The sequence below is a fragment of the Panulirus ornatus genome, chromosome 2 (assembly GCF_036320965.1).
Source record: "Panulirus ornatus isolate Po-2019 chromosome 2, ASM3632096v1, whole genome shotgun sequence".
NCBI lineage: Eukaryota > Metazoa > Arthropoda > Malacostraca > Decapoda > Palinuridae > Panulirus > Panulirus ornatus.
Window position 1 is genome coordinate 54457746 of NC_092225.1, and position 15982 is coordinate 54473727.

Below are 15982 nucleotides of genomic sequence, written 5' to 3' on the forward strand. Positions count from 1 at the left end.
TATATACATGTGTATGGGGGTGGGTTGGGCCATTTCTTTCGTCTGTTTCCTTGCGCTACCTCGCAAACGCGGGAGACAGCGACAAAGCACAAATATATATATATATATATATATATATATATATATATATATATATATATATATATATACACAGACCCAAGGTTAAGAGATGGGGCAATACACTTGTAAACACGCTCTCCCCGTAAGACACAAATAGTTATTATGACACATTTAAGTATAAAGTCGAGTGTGGTAACATAAACTGTTGCCATATAGTATGTTATACGAGCTAGCTCCCTACCCCGGTGTTATGGGCAAACAGCAATAAACGAAGATACGAGGTAATGGATTAAAGGCTTTTATGCTCCATCTTGACAGCTAGAATCAAAATGAACATCCGCACCTTCCCCGAAATGGCACTATTTCCCTCAGCTCCGCCTGAACACAAGGACCCCTAGAGGGACGCGCGGTCAGCGGCCTTCAGCTGGCGAGGGGTCCCCCGGTACGGTGATGGGAAGGTCCAACTCTGTTGCCACACAGCACCATCATCCCGAACACTGTTGCCACACAGCACCATCATGACTTGACGAGTCTTAACAAAGAGATATTGAATTGCAGATCCCGAAAAGGCTATTCTGTACGGATGCCATTATAGAAAAAAATCAATAAATCAATTTTACACAAAAGGATATACGTAGACTGACAAGCAGACGTAAAACTATCATTTTCCTTTAAAGCCTTAGAACACGCAAGAATCTTACCTTAACAGCCAGAGGGACTCGCTCACACCTGCAAAAGAGATAAACTTTCTATTATTGTCGGCATTCAAAGATTACTCAATGTAATTACAACATTTAAATGTGACCAAAAATAATCCTAAGCGTTGTGATAATGAGACATTACGAGCATCAGCGGATTACCTCGACTCGAATGATTATGATGAGTACTACCTGATTCTCTACTGTTCCATCACCAACTTTCTGAAGGATTCAGAGACGATCCTAACCACGAGAGCGGCCTCCACGCTGCACCACACGCTCTGTCATATACGTATGGATGATCCAGAGGAAGACAACAGTCAAATCTCCTCTGCATAATCCTCCTATTGACGGCTCGTTCCAGAGGTGGCTGTCTAGTGGGCACTTGTTGTGAGGTACAGTGACAGGTGAGCCTTTATGGAGGTTCACGTCCCAGCTGACCCTGGATCCCATGACGAGGGTGTACGGCTGCTGGGTGGGTCCCATGCCCAATACCACGACAGCGACGGCGGCGGCGTAAACAACCGCCCGTGCACCCCGGCACCAGAGGTGTGAGGCGACGCCGTTGGTCTTGACCTCACAGGTGGCGGGAGTGCAAGAAGAGCCTCGGGTGCGCCTCTCACGTAAGCGTCCATGACAAATGGAGTGCAGTGCCAATAAGGAAACAATGGACCCGTGAAACAAACTATACAGGTCTCTATTATGTGTGGTACTTCGTAGGCTTAACCTCCCCTCCATCTCATCCCCCAGAAAAAAATGGATAAAGAAAATGAGAAACTAAGTGGCTTCATCTTAAGGCTGTACCCTTACTGGGCTTCCCAGCCCTCCAGCCTCCTGTAATTCCCAGCCTCACCACCTACCCCACCAGGGAACACCCATGGAACCAGGAGGGTCGTCCATCGTCTTGGTTGCCAACCACGTCACACTCGACCTACGATCTAAACGTCCCTCAGGCCTTTGTCCCTCATCGGACTCCCACGCCAGTCTCTCCCTCCCCTCCGGGGGAATTCAAGACCCACGACACGTGAGACAAGCAACAACTCAGAAAGCAAGCTCTGAACCCCCGAACACCAGACGTTCTTTCGTCTTCAGATTCCTTCCTACCTTCAGTGTCATTAGTGAAGTGGTAGCTCGCCTCTCCCCTCACAACCTACTTCTTCTGGATGTCCTCCTCTCCCTCCCCATGCCCACTGCCTCATCTCCCAGCTCCTACCCATGGTCGTCTACATGATCCCTGTCACCCCTGGCAGGGAACCCACCCTGTCTCACTACAGTCCACGGTGACCTTCTCCCCACGCTCACTCCTCCCCTGCCACAGTGCCTGCCACACCTGCCGACGCGACCTATTCCCATCTCCCCCATCCCACCTTTTGCTCCCCACCTGCAGCAGGACGGGCCTCCTGCTCTTGCCCTCAAACATAAATGCTCCTCCCAAGCTACCCTGCTCCTCCCAGCCGTTTCTTTTCCCGCCAGCTCTTTTTTCATGATGATACTCCCTTCTCTAGCCATGACTCCCCGCTAAGGCTTCTTCCAAGTTATCGCCTCCTTGGCTCTGACAGCTCTCTGCCCCGAACATCTCTCATGGTGAATGTGATCACTCCTCCTGAGTCCCTCTTCTCCACTCATCCCATCACCGTCCCGTCGTCCACTGCTCCTTCACTCCGTGGGTCCTTCATCTAACCGGGCTGACACCTGTGGTGAGGCAGCCTCTCTATCACTTCCTCACCTTGCAACATACCCAGACACATGGAAACTGCTGGTGCCATGTTCTACCTAATACAGAACGCTGCTCACAGGACCTCCGGCGAATCACTGAAGAGCCCCAAGGGACTGGGAGGAATTTAATAACTACTGCGTCTTCACAAACACGAGAACAAGATCAGGGGAAAGGCCTTGGCTCATACTATCAGCGACCTCTCGACCTCCTCCTAAAGGTAGGTTTAGAGCAGAAGTGTTCACCAGAAAACCAGTGAAGGCCAGAGAGAGCAATGGAAAACTTCGATCGGGCCACAAATTCCGTTAGAATATATACATATATGATACATGACATCTGTCTACATATACGATATATGACATCTGTCTACATATTTCTAGGTTTGTCACCAGAATCACATTAGATCTGTACGCTTTATATGCCGTTTTCGAGAGAGTAGTTTTCCCCATTCCTACAATCAACTATACCAAAATCTATTACTTATTTCATTACTTATCTTTTTCTTTTTTCCTCGATCTCTTCCAGGCCGCAAGAGAGACAAGTGAGAGCCGCATGCGGGCCGTAGTAAATATCGATGGTTTAGAGGAAGATTCCTGCTGTTCGTGTAGCATGTCCTCGGCGACTTGCTTCCTCAATTCCTGAACGAGTGAAACAGAAGGTCGGCGTCCAACCTAACTAATCAACCTCTTCAGTCATGGTGTCCGGCAGAAGGTTATAACATGGCGATGTTTTTCCTCATGCGCTGGATGAGGAAGAACTTTACCTCGTCATGATCAGGATGAACACCTCTCACATGACGATGGTGATCCTTGCTCATCTAGAAGGTTTATGCTCAACTCTCCTCGCAGACACTTGGCGTGTTCTGCTATATCGACTCTTTCTGCTCAAAGTGATAGAGTACCACCTTAGCGCGTAATCCCCGAGTCCCGTATCATAGAAATGTACCGCCAGGTTCGTGTGCGTAAGGAAAATCCTTCTTCGACGTCTCATGTAGACTGCTGGCATTACTCTGTTTCTGCAGGCTTCACAGCGGGCAAGAATATCGTTTTACTGCCTTCTACTGCAACATGAAGCTACAAATGCCTTTTTTCTTTTCTGTCAGATACAGAACGCCTTCGACGCAGCTCTGGGTGAAAGGAAGATTCCAGCGATGGGTTCACTCTCTAGAGTCATCGGTACGCGGGTGAACGTTCGCGTTTCAGGGGCACTCCTTGATCCATTCGTCATGTTCTTCCTAGAAACCCCGCAGGGAAGGAATTCTCAGCCCTGCTCTTTCCAGCGGCGTAATATATTCCACCGGGCTACGTTCACTGCCCTCGAGCGTCATACACGATGGGGAACGATACGAATAGTTCTTCAGCCGATATCCTCGGAATGTGGCATTAGCGCTTGGCATGACAGAATCAAAGCTGTGTGCCATGCAAGAAAAGATCCCCCTCGCCAGCATTACGATGAAACAAGAGCTGGACATTAAGAGTCTCTTTGGCAAGCCTGACTACACACGGCTTGCACCGATTGCTTACCTTATTGAGAGGGTCTTCCTAATGACTGTCCCAGCACAGTGTACAAGTCTCTTGTTTGGTCCTATACTAACGACGTCGTCAAAGCCCTATCTTCAAACTCATCGCCTCCGCAACAAAACATTGAAAAGTCCTGTGCCTCAAGTCAGCTGTCAGAGAGAATCCTTGGGTTCCCAAGATGGACTTCGCCTGGCTAACTCGTACTCGAACTTTACCTGCCATTATTACAAGACAGACCGCAGAGAGGACAGCACTTTAGAACTACAGAAGCTTTATTGAGAAATCATGACAGACGCTTCTCGAGCGAGGACTGTGACAGCTGACCTGGTCAGATTTCCATTCTCGAGACTTCGGTGACGCCTTTGCCAAAGACGTCAGAATCTTCAACCTTTTACCTTGACTTTCGCCAAGTGGTTAGATTCACTCATTTGGAAAGCACGGCTCTCTTTTAGACACCTTCCTTATCAGCTATCTAATCAAGGGGATGATATCGTAGGGCCCTTATCTCGCTCAGGACGTACGAACACAGATCAGGAACTGGTGTGGTGGCCACCTGCATACGTCACACACTGACGGTTCCTGTGTGTCACTGTAAATCTCCCGCGCGGCCACGAGAATTACATGTCCACAAAATCCTTCATCCTACTCATGGCACACTCCAATGTGGACGGGAACATCAGCCTGTAACCGCGCTCCTGTGGTCGAATCCCTTGGGTACACAAGCCACCAACCAATGCCTTGTTCGCTGTGACTCGATTCCCAAAGCATCCCTCTCGAGTGCTGCCCACGGGGACCTGACTTCGATGACAACACTGACAATCGGGTTCGTCCGTTTGGTCGCTCCGGTTGATGCGTGAACCCCGTCCCCTTCCCTGCGTACATCGTGTCTACTTGGGATCCCCGGCAAATGAATACGCTTCTGACCTTGCCAGAACTGGTCCTGAGCAAGATGACGTCAACTCGGCCGTCCCTCACCTCAATCACCAGAACTCCTGCATGTTTACTTACCCCTGCGGGAAGAGCATGATTGCATGATGACATTCCTCCTTGATATGAACAAGGGGAAGGAAGTAACTTAATCTCCTCTGTACTAACATGACAATGGAACCTCGAGAGAGAGAGAGAGAGAGAGAGAGAGAGAGAGAGAGAGAGAGAGAGAGAGAGAGAGAGAGAGAGAGAGAGAGAGAGAGAGACGCAATTTAAGGTTCCGAAGGTGACCCTAAGGGCATTACTGTTGTAGGTGCTGGACTCCCCATATCTCCGCCTGCCACTGACTCTCTCTCTCTCTCTCTGGGAGGCAGCCTCTACTCGCCTCTGTTCTGCGTCACCCTCACAGACACACCATCTCCTCCCCCTGCTATCCAAGCGAACGGCTCAAGAGCCAATTCTCGGGGAACAACGGAGACCTGTGCTTGGTGATGACGTTTCGTGGTGGACGCTCCGTAATCACCCATACCGGGTGGTTGTGATAGTCTTTTGACAACTCATGCTCCTTGTTGAGCATGAGCTGATATACTGTTGTACCATGTGAATGATGTAACACTATCATTTTCTGTTCAATAAGCTTGAATAATAATAATGATAAATACACCCGTCATGATTTTGTCATCATTTATGACGATTCTTTATTTGATTATGTTCCTCCTGCCTGCTAATGCCAGTTAAAACTAGCAATTTTGTAATAGGGACTCGGCATATAATTGCAAAGTTCCTATTTACTATTTCAAGTGAAATGTTACATCAACGTCGTCCGTGTTGCTGGAAACCTATTAACCCGACACGTCTCTTATAAAGTCCTAAGGAAACTGGCTTCCAGATTCATCATATCTCACTCATGGATTTGTGTGTACCTCTTGATGAAGGCTGAAGGAGCTGCCAGCACCATACTTAAAGGTAAGACAACACATCTCACAGGCTGGGCCGGGAGCTTCTTACGAACCACTCGAACGCAACACAAACGTAAGCAGAGCACTGGTTAACCCAAGGTTATGGGAGGGGAGGAACAAAAGTATAATATGTGGGTAAAACGTGGAATTCTTTTGTTGTTACGACTGTCCAGGAAGCCACTGGAAACATGAAAGAACGTTCTCTGCTTGAGTCTGCAGAGCACCGGCACTACACTAACAGTTCTCAGCAAGTCTGCTTTCGTCTCGTCCTCGAAGACCTTTTATCAATCAAGTTTATTGAACAGAAACTGATACAAGTGTTAGATTATTTGCACCGTACAACATTTTATCAGCCCATGCTCAACAAGGTACAAGAGTATAGTCAGAAGACTATCACAACCGCCCAGTATGGGTGATAATTGTTAAAAAGGTCACAGTAATACTGAATGTACAAAAACAAGGACTTCACATAATGTTAAAGAACGATGTTCTACTCAGGGCGCAGACCAACAGACCACTTCTCTGACGGCTGGCGAGGGTTCGTGGCAGTCCACTGCCTGCATCTTTGTATGGTTATTATCTTCCCTCTCGGCTTAATTAAGCCTTGCTGGTTCCATGCCTTGAACAGTAATCTTGTCCTCTATTCAGAGGCAGTGTTTGAATCCCTCAAACCATCATTTTCCTTTTGCCTGTACAAGCTGCAGGCCTTCCCCCTCAAACACCTTTCATTAAGCTGCTGATTCAGCTGAAGATGCCTCACGTTACGGCAAAGGCAACCACACTCCAGCATATGCTGAGACCAACAAGTGGTTGCCATAACGCCTTCGTCATAAAAACAAGTCATCTACGCTTGTGCTGGTCACACCTCCTCCCACGCATCTGGCCTCATCTGCAAACCATGTTGAGAGCACAGCTTGACCGTGACTGTCAGCCAGCAAGACCGACTCACACCCTTACCTGTTTGGATGTGTCTCTTGGCAGCCAATGATGCCACTTATGGTGTCATGAGAAGGAAGGTTCGTTCCTCCTCGAGCATGATAACCTGGCCTCTGACCGGACTTATAAGCTTAATATTAGATCAGAGGCCACGCCATTAGGCCATAGGGGTCGTACCCATGTACTCAAGCGTCGTGTCCTCAAGCCCCACAAGCTTATAACACCCACTTGACGTAACAGTTGTGTGAAAAAGAAAACTGTCAATAACTCTGCAACATACGTCATGAAAATCTTCATCTCCCGTCTTGTTTCCCCTTCTCACTTTCCTTGATCATCCACATCCCTCCCCACCTCCTCACCACCCATTCCCCCGCAACCAATAAGACGTGGGTTGAGGGGAGGAGGGTTCGACCAGATCGGTGTCACCTGCTACAAGATCTCTGACGGGGACGGTTGCTGGTCGTGTTGGGAGCCAGCCAGGTCAGCCAAGCTCTTCCCGACATCGTCAAAGAAACTTTCCCACCTTACCCTAACTTACCCTAACTGAACCCTTTGTTCTAGTCTATTCTAACTTGGCCAACCAAACGTAGCGAAACCGACAACTGGAGAGGGTTAACACGCATCACGTGACGAAACGCAGTGCGATCGGACGGATGACGTGTACGAAGGATACGGTCTGAACGAAACGTTACATTCCACTCGTGAGACCAAAATGTAAAATACGAAACGACATATTCTACTCGCGCGATAAGGAGTTACGTAATGCTACACTCTATACGTACGACCAACGGGTAGTGTACGACACATTCTATTTTGCGAGCGTATGGGAGAGTATTCGACACGTCATATTCTATTCGTGCGAGGAAAAGGGGAATATACGAAACGCATTCGTGCGAACAACGGGAAATACGTTATACACTCTGATATGACAAACACCATATATATATATATATATATATATATATATATATATATATATATATATATATATATATATATATATAATGATCTACCACCATATATGATCCTGGGAAACAAACTCGTTCAATATTTCCTGTAGTTTGATCATAATGCTTGGCTTCCTGAAGATACCTGCTCACCTTGGTCCATCTGGGTTTTTTTTTTTTCTTCCAGGAACAATGACCTTCTTATATCTCAGTAACCCAGTGATCTAAATGATCTTCAGCTACACCCTTAGAAATATGTGTGTGTGTATATATATATATATATATATATATATATATATATATATATATATATATATATATATATATATATACACATACTGGTGTTACCGGACACCGTGTGTTCAAGGTTAGACCACGAGTGAAAAAAGTTACCCTTGGCGAGGCAGGCTGCATGATTTAGAGTACTGTCTCGTTTCGGACCTTCTCATTCCAAAAGGAGTGTCCATTTCCCTGCAACGGGAAATAGTGCTGCAACCTTGGGCTGCAGGAGCCTCCAGGAGCCTCCTGGGCAACAGTAGAACTCTTTCACAAAAACTGGTCCTCTGGTAATTATATAGAAAACAAGAGACATATATAGTTTCAATACTTTATGGACGCTTGTGGTGTAGCGGTCAGCGTTCCTGACCGTGACGCATTCACGGGCCTCAGCCCAGGGTCGAGCGCATAGGTTCGAATCTTGGCTGTGGCAATCCATCCACAGTCAACCCAGCTGTTCATCCACCCGTAGGGATTGGTCGATAAAATGGGTACCTGGCTCAGGCTAGTGTATATACATATCATCCCAGGGATAGGGAGAAAGAACACTTCCCACGTATTCCCTGTGTGTCGTAGAAGGCGACTAAAAGGGGAGGGAGCGGGGGGCTGGAAATCCTCCCCTCCCGTTTTTAATTTTCCAAAAGAAGGAACAGTCCTCTGTTCTTAACAGATGCTCGTGCCGTCTCAACATTAAAAAAAAAAAGTGTCCAGTGTTTTCAGTGTGGAATCTGCATTTGTAATGCCAGAAAGATGGGTGGTGTCCACAAAGCAGACAAGAAAGCATAATTGGTACATGCCTAGGGAATGTCGTTTCAGATGGGTGTATGTCGGATGCGGTGGAACATAAGACTGTAACCTGTAAGAACAGGTTGCTGAAGTGCCAAGCTTGGGGGGTAATCTATTTCTGCTCGAGGGTTGGTGGATGGTTATGAGGTGGTCTGGGTGGCAGAAGAACTGTGTGTGTGTCAAGCATACTGAGGTAGAAGCCGTTCTCTGAGCTTGATCACTTCGATGTGAACACGTCAGGGGGCAGATGACTCTTTTGTCGTTTGCTGTCTTCCTCCCCCTTTTTTTTTCACCACTTGGCTGACCAAGCAGGTGAGGCGTGCGTAGTATAGGGAGGAGTAAATGAATTGTTAGTAAAGGAAACTACGGCTCTCTTCTTCTTCTTCTTGTCCAAAATACCAGAGTTCTGTGGCGTGTTTAGGGTTGCTCTATGGCCTTTTTCTGTTGCTGTCTGTGGTGTGAGCAGCGACTGTCACGTATGACACACGGTGTGGCCGGAGCTCTGACGAGCGGAAGTAGGACCAGTCACGATCATTGGGGGGGGGGGGGGGAGAGAGAGAGAGAGAGAGAGAGAGAGAGAGAGAGAGAGAGAGAGAGAGAGAGAGAGAGAGAGAGAGAGAGAGAGGTGAAGAGCCGACGGTGGGTTTCCGTGGGGATGAAGAGGTCTTGTTCTGAGCAAGCTAGTGGTCTAATATATATATATATATATATATATATATATATATATATATATATATATATATATATATATATATATATATAAAACCCATGTCAACTCCACCCTACGCCATCGGCCACGTCATCTTCATCTTGCGCCGGAACCCGTGTCATACACCCAAAACTACGCCACAGTTCATGGCAATTCTATCTTACGTCACAACACCACACTGGGCTAGAGGATTCCCCTTCCCACCAGCTGAATCAAGCAACTTGAGAAGGTGGTTGTGAGGCAAGGATTGGTGTGTCACACACTTCCCAGCTACCCACTCGTCATCCCTCTCTCTTTCATATCCTTTACACTTATCTAATAACATATATATATTATTTATCAATTATTTACTATACTTTGTCGTTGTCTCCAGCGTTAGCGAGGTATCGCAAGGACACAGACGAAAGCATGGCCCAACCCACCCACACATGTATATCCATACACGTCCACACATACACATATACATACCTATACATTTCAACGTATACATATATATACATAAAAAGACATATACATACATACACATGTACACAATTCACACTTGCTGCCTTTATTCTTTCCCGTCGCCACCCCGCCACACAGGAAAGGACAACCCCTTCCTACCCGCACGCGCGCGAGGTAGCGCTAGGAAAAGACCACAAAGGCCACCTTCGTTCACACTCAGTCTCTATCTGTCAAGTGTAATGCACCGAAACTACAGCTCCCTTTCCACATCCAGGCCCCACACAACTTTCCATAGTTTACCCCAGACGCTTTACATGCCCTGGTTCAATCTATTGACAGCACGTCGACCCCGGTATACCACATCGTTCCAATTCACTATTCCTTGCACGCCTTTCACCCTCCTGCATGTTCAGGCCCCGATCACACAAAATCTTTTTCACTCCATCCTTCCACCTCCAATTTGGTCTCCCACTTCTCCTCGTTCCCTCCACCTCTGACACATACATCCTCTTTGTCAATCTTTCCTCACTCATTCCCTCCATGTGACCAAACCATTTCAATACACCCTCTTCTGCTCTCTCAACCACACTCTTTTTATTACCACACGTCTCACTGATCCTTTTCATTACTTACTCGATCAAACCACCTCACACCACATATTTTCCAAAAACATCTCGTTTCCAGCATATCCACCTTCCACCCCACAACTCTATCTATAGCCCACTCCTCGCAACCATATAACATTCTTGCAACCACTATTCCTTCAAACATACCCATTTTTGCTTTCCGAGATAATGTTCTCGCCTTCCACACATTCTTCAAGGCTCCCAGAACTTTCGCCCCCTCCCCCACCCTGTGACTCACTTCCGCTTCCATGGTTCTATCCGATGCCAAATCCACTCCCAGATATCTAAAACACTTCACTTCCTCCAGTTTTTCTCCATTCAAACTTACCTCCCAATTGACTTGTCCCTTAACCCTACTGTACCTAATAACCTTGCTCTTATTCGCATTTACTCTCAGCTTTCTTCTTTCACACTTTTACCAAACTCAGTCACCAGCTTCTGCAGTTTCTCACCCGAATCAGCCACCAGCGTTGTATCATCAGCGAACAACAACTGACTCACTTCCCAAGCCCTCTCATCCACAACAGATTGCATACTTGCCCCTCTTTCCAAAACTCTTGTATTCACCTCCCAAACAACCCATCCATAAACAAATTAAAAAACAATGGAGACATCACGCACCCCTGCCGCAAACCGACATTCACTGAGAACCATTCACTTTCCTCTCTTCCTACTTGTATACATGCCTTACATATTCGATAAAAACTTTTCACTGCTTCCAGCAACTTGCCTCCCCCACACCATATACTCTTAATACCTTCCAAAGAGCATCTCTATCCACTCTATCATATGCCTTCTCCAGACCCATAAATGCTATATTCAAATCCATTTGTTTTTCTAAGTATTTCTCATATACATTCTTCAAAGCAAACACCTGATCCACACATCCTCTACCACTTCTGAAACCACACTTCTCTTCCCCAATATAATTTCCCAGGAAACTCAACAAACTTATACCTCTGTAATTTGAACACTCACCTTTAACCGCTTTGCCTTTCTACAATGGCACTATGCATGCATTCCGCCAATTCACAGGCACTTCACCATGAGCCATACATACACTGAATATCCTCGCCAACTAGTGAACAACACAATCACCCCTTTTTTTAATACATTTCACTGCAATACCATCCAAACCCGCCGCCTTGCCGGCTTTTATCTTCCGCAAAGCTTTCACTACCTCTTCTCTGTTTACCAAATCATTCTTCCTGACCCTCTCACTTCGCAAACCACTTCGACCAAAACACCTTATATCTGCCACTCTATCATCTAACACATTCAACAAACCTCAAAAATACTCACTCCACCTCCTTCTCACATCACCACTACTTGTTATTACCTCCCCTTTTGCCCCCTTCATCGATGTTCCCATTTGTTCTCTTGTCTTACGCACTTTATTTACCTCCTTCAAAAACATCTCTTTATTCTCCCTAAAATTTAATGATACTCTCTCACCCCAACTCTTATTTGCCTTCTTCTTCCTCTCTTGGACGTTTCTCTTGACCTCCAGCCTCTTTCTTCTATACATCTCCCAGTTATTTGCACTATTTCCCTGTAAAAAAAATATATATATATATATATATATATATATATATATATATATATATATATATATATATATATATATATATATATATATATATATATATATTCCTATTAGTCAATGGCGAAAATAAAGCACGATATGTTCCCAATTGCACTTTCGTGTAATAATCACATCATAAGGGGAGATACAAGAAAGAAATATAAGTCAGCTGATATACAACAAAGAGACGTAGCGAGGACGCCATTTGGTAAACACGTGATTGTCCAAATGGCGTCCTAGCTACGTCTCTTCGTTGTATTTCAGCTGACTTTTATTTCTTTCTTGTATCTCCCCGTGTAATAATCACATCATCAGAGGAGACACAAGAGAGAAATATAAGACAGTTGATATACAACGAAGAGACGTAGCTAGGACGCCATTGGGTAAACATGCGATTGGCCAAGACAGACAACGAGCGTATCAAAAACTTTTTATTTGGACAAGGTGAATTTTATCAACAACAAAGTTATCCAATTTGTATAAATCATAACCAATATTAAGATTATAATTCTTTGTTTATTTAATAATAGAAGATTCAATGATATTTCTCGTGGTACTAGAGTTAATAACTGAGATGGCATTACTCCAGTCAATACAATGATCATAGTCTTTAACGTGATTAAACAAGGCATTTGATTCTTATCCCGTTCTTATACTATATCTATGTTACTTAAGTCTAACAGAAAGATTGTTACCAGTCTGCCCAACATAAAACTTATCACAATTACTACATGGCACTTTATAGATGCACACAGGAGAGTTTTCTGGTGAGTTTCTGATTAAGATATTCTTCATAGTATCATTGTTACTGAAGGCAACATCTACATTAAAGGATTTAAGCAATATGGGAAGTGAAGTAAAATGATTATTAAAAGGGAGAACTGAAGGATTCTTGGTGTCAATGGGAAGTTTGGGTTTAACTCCATAAAATGATTTCTTTGCTAACTTAAGGGATTTATCAATGAAAGATCTATGGTACTTTAACTTAGATCCAATATATCTTCTCAAACTCATCATACTCTGGACTGCAAATACGTAATGCCCTAAGGAACATAGATTGAAATGATGATAATTTAACTCTGTCATGTTGAGATGAGTTAATGACCTTTTAGAATATTTATTTGATGTTTTGGATGATATTCATTTACCTGTTTCAAAGTCTGTTTTCAGTGAACTGATAAAATTGTGTATAAAAGACTGTGTATTTCAGTTCAATGGGGGTTATCATGCTCAAAAATTTGGTATGGCGATGGGTAACCCTCTTTCACCTGTACTAAGTAATCTTTATATGGAATTTTTGAAACAAAATTACTAAAGGATATCTTACCTTATAATACAATTTGGTTTAGGTATGTAGATGATGGTCTTTTGTGTTTGGCCAACAAATGAAAATTTACAAACATTTCTTCCCTTACTTAACAATTTAGTATCTTCCCTCAAATTTACCGTAGAAAATGAAAATAATGGTATGTTACCATTTTTAGATTGCATGATTCATGGGCAAGGAAATAAGTTGAAGTTTAGCATATACAGAAAACCTACTAATGTATGCTCATATATCCATTATTACTCATCTCAACATGACAAAGTTAAATTATCATCACTTCAATCTATGTTCCTTAGGGCATTACGTATTTGCAGTTCAGAGCATATTGATGATGAGTTTGAGAAGGTATGTTCTCTTGGATCTAAGTCAAAGTACCATAGATCTTTCATTGATAAATCCCTTAAGTTAGCAAAGAAATCATTTTATAGAGTTGAGATCAAACCTCCCATTGACACAAAGAATCTTTTAGTTCTCCCTTTTAGTAATAATTTCACTCTACTTCCCATGTTTCTTATATCCTTTAATGTAAATGTTGCCTTCAGCAACAATAATACTATAAAGAATATCTTAATCAGGAACTCACCAGAAAATTATCCTGAGTGTATCTATAAGGTGTCATGTAGAAACTGTGATAAGTTTTATGTTGGGCAAACTGGTAAGGATCTTTCTGTTAGACTTAAGCAACACAAATATAGTGTAAGAACGGGACAAGAATCAAATGCCTTGTTTAATCACGTTAAAAACTATGATCAGTGTATTGACTGGAGTAATGCTATCTCTAGTAACACGAGAAATATCATTGACTCTTCTATTACTAAAACACAAAGAATTATAATCTTAATATTAGTGAAGGTCTATACAAAATTGGATAAGTTTATTGTCGATAAAATTTGTAAACAATTCACCATCTTGTACACATAATAGTTTATGATACGCTCGTAGTCTGTCTTGGACAATCGCATGTTTACCAAATGGCGTCCTAGATACGTCTCTTCGTTATATATCAACTGACTGATTTATTTCTCTCTTGTGTCTCCCCTAATGATGTGATTATTACACGAAGGTACACTTGGGAACTTACCGTGTTTCATTTTCCCCGTGGACGCACATGGAGAGAATGAGTGGGGAGGGATTGACAAAGAGGCTATGTGCGTCAGAGGTGGAGGGAACGAGAAGTGGGAGACCAAATTGGAGGTGGAAGGATGGAGTGAAAAAGATTTTGAGAAATCGGGCCTGAACATGCAGGAGTGTGAAAGGCATGCAAGGAATGGAATGAATTGGAACGATGTGGTATACCGGGGTCGATGTGCTGTCAATGGATTGAACCTGGGGATGTGAAGCGTCTGGGGTAAAACATGGAAAGTTCTGCGGGCCCTGGATGTGGAAAGGGAGCTGTTTTTTCGGTGAATTATATATGAGAGCTAGAGACTGAGTGTGAACAAATGTGGCCTTTGTGGTCTTTCTAGCGCTACCTAGCGGGCGTGTGGGGGAGGGGTTTGTCATTTCATGTGCTGCGGGGTGGCGACGAATATGAATAGAGGTAAGTATGAATTATGTACATGTTTATATATGCATATGTGTAACGTGTATGTGTATACATGTGTATGTGGGTGTGTTGGGCCATTCTTTTGCCTCATTCCTTGTGCTACTTCGCTAACGTGGGAGACAGCGACAAAGTATACTAAATATGTATATAAATTTCATTTTCCAATGTTCAGCTTAAGGATTTCACGTGCAGGGTAAAAAAAACAGCATATATGTAAAAAAAATATATTTAATAAATAAATAGAATCTTTGAATACTGTGGAATAAATAGTATGACATGATAATCAATAAATAATATGGTATAAAATGAATCAAATATTTCGTGACAACTTAAGTCTGTGTTGGTAGGATGACAAGGTAAGCGCCAACACCAACAGTGGAAGACCGTTACCCGTCAGCCAGTGCGCTAACAGTCTGGCGACTCGGTCATAGTTGGGTGAGGTCTCTGATGTCCTCCGCTCATTCTCTGGCAGGTAACCGCTCCACCTCGCCCGGCTCAGCGCCAGCACTTGAGGTTCGCTGCACCATCTCGCCCGGCTCAGCGACAGCACTTGAGGTTCGCTGCACCATCTCGCCCGGCTCAGCGACAGCACTTGAGGTTCGCTGCAACATCTCGCCCGGCTCAGCGACAGCACTTGAGGTGCGCTGCACCATCTCGCCCGGCTCAGCGACAGCACTTGAGGTACGCTGCACCATCTCGCCCGGCTCAGCGACAGCACTTAAGGTTCGCCGCTCCATCTCGCCCGGCTCAGCGACAGCACATGCGGTTCGCCGCTCCATCTAGCCCGGCTCAGCGACAGCACTTGAGGTTCGCCGCTCCATCTAGCCCGGCTCAGCGACAGCACTTGAGGTTTGCCGCTCCATCTCGCCCGGCTTAGCGGCAGAAACTGCTTACACGTGTTCACTCACTTCCTGGTGACTGT

General features: G+C 44.6%; 1 protein-coding gene across 4 annotated transcripts in view; it reads right to left on the bottom strand.

Moving 5' to 3' along the window:
- Positions 1-15982, bottom strand: part of mRpS34 (mitochondrial ribosomal protein S34) — a 293839-nt gene that overhangs the window by 89986 nt on the left and 187871 nt on the right. For all 4 annotated transcript variants that reach the window (XM_071676062.1, XM_071676018.1, XM_071676040.1 and 1 more), the window contains exon 2: positions 762-789. The gene's annotated coding sequence lies outside the window, so the exon portion shown is untranslated. The remainder of the gene's footprint in view (positions 1-761; positions 790-15982) is intronic.